The 1,875-nt window shown below is 47.9% G+C and overlaps 1 non-coding gene across 1 annotated transcript; it reads left to right on the top strand.

Annotated features, from left to right (window-relative positions):
• The first annotated feature begins 1,525 nt into the window (after positions 1-1,525).
• Positions 1,526-1,639, top strand: LOC130847640 (U5 spliceosomal RNA). Its single transcript, XR_009052387.1, has one exon. It is a non-coding gene; the product is annotated as a U5 spliceosomal RNA (small nuclear RNA).
• The last annotated feature ends 236 nt before the right edge of the window (positions 1,640-1,875 follow it).

Genomic DNA, 1,875 nt, shown 5'->3' with positions numbered 1-1,875 from the left:
GAATTTTTCTCAAACTTTAAAAATTTTGAAATTAATTATAGATCTACAGGACGTTGGGAAAATAGTATGGAGAGTCTGGGGTACCCTTCCCCCAAAGCTTCCCCCAAAGGTCCTATCTTGCACAGCTATGATACAATATAGGCAGTTCTGAGCAAGGTTAGGATTGGATAGTTTGGATAATTTCAAATTGCCTCTGTGCTGCTGTGCCTCATTCCTGCTCTGTGCTCCTTGACTAATTGTACCTGCCTTGCAGGGTCGTCAGGGGACCTCTTAGCATCACCAGGACGGTGAGGTCGGGAGAGAGTGTGGGTGAATCTGACAGGACCCTGACTGCAATTGTTGTGGGCCTGCTCTGAGCCAGGCGCTGGCAGGTGCTGCAGAACCTATGGCGGCCAGACAGGCAAGGTTCTTGTCTTCCCAGGGCTGCTCTGGAGTACGTCGTCCCAGACTCTGGGGCTTTCTGGGGAGAGGTGGTTAAACACCCTTTGTTATGGGTTGAAAAGTGTCCCCATGAAATTCTTACGTTGAAGTCCCAACCCCCATACCGTAGAACGTGGCTGTGTTTGGAGGTAGGCTCTTCAAAGAGGTAATTAAGTTACAATGAGGTCGTTAGGGTGGGCCTGGATCCAACATGGCTGTTTAAGAAGAGGAAATTAGGACACACACAGAGAGACGACCGCAAGAGAACACAGGGAGAAGGGGGCCGTCTACGAGCCAAGGAGAGGGACTTTATAAGAAACCAACCCGGCTGAGACCTTGATCTTGCCCTTCTAGCCCCCAGAACTGTGGGAAAATAAATTTCTTTTGTTTAAGCCACCCAGTCGGTGGTACTTTGCTATGGCAACACTAGTAAACGGATACTCTCCAATATATTAATCTGCGTTTGGGGGGTGAGGCCCCCAGGAACTGATACCAGATTAAACACAAGACACTCAGTTCAGTTTGAATTTCAGATAAACAACGAATACTTTTTTAGCATATATTGAATGGGACATACTTATACTAAAAAAATTCATTTATCCGAAATTCAGATTGAACTGGGGGTCTTGTATTTTCATTTGCTACAACTGGCCACCCGGCCTCAGAAAGAAGGCAGTACCTCCCACCAGGACAGTGACTCAAGGACACACCGGCCAGCCCTCACAGCCCAGAGGGGGTGAGGGCTGGAGGTGGCTTCCCAGGCCTGAGCTACTCTCCCCAAATGGTTCCCATCTCCTGCACAAACATATTTATTGGGCCTGATGGCAAACAGATTATGCTTGTCCCGGGAAGGGCAGCTCAAAAGAGAAAACCTTGAAGTCCGGGAAATAATGATGAGGGGAGTTAAATGAAAGTGCATAAGACCCTCCTGAGAGATAACGTCAGGGTGAGTTACAGGCCCGATAAGGGACTGGGGGCTCACAGAGGGGGCTCAGAAAGGTCGCCCAGCGGCGCGCAGAGGACCAGGAATCGTAAATATGGGGCAAGATGCCCAGCCCGGGGTCACTGGGGTGAAAATATTGGGGTCATTCCAAAAACAATTATCCTGCTTGGTTTGCTCTTCAGATCTTGTAAATCTTTCACCTTTTATAAAAGATTTCTGGGGCAAGAAGCACTTTGGAAGCTTTAACTGATTTTTTGTGGCCGCCTCTTGGTGGTTCTGCTAAAAGAAAACAGACAAAAAGGAAAAAGTAATTACCCAGCATCCTCAGGGGCACAGGGATGGGCTGACTGGTTTCTTCTTATTCCTTGGAGAGTTTAGGCTGCCCTGGGTTTTGACTCACGCCATTTGGAGTCTGGTCATAGTTTAACAATTAATTTTTGTTTTGTTTTGAATCCAGTCATAGTTGGATGCTGCTTTTGGGGGCAGAGGTGGCAGCTGTGTGGTGGCCATCT

The sequence above is a fragment of the Hippopotamus amphibius genome, chromosome 2, assembly GCF_030028045.1.
Source record: "Hippopotamus amphibius kiboko isolate mHipAmp2 chromosome 2, mHipAmp2.hap2, whole genome shotgun sequence".
In the NCBI taxonomy this organism is placed as follows: domain Eukaryota; kingdom Metazoa; phylum Chordata; class Mammalia; order Artiodactyla; family Hippopotamidae; genus Hippopotamus; species Hippopotamus amphibius.
This window is presented reverse-complemented; position numbering and strand designations above follow the sequence as displayed.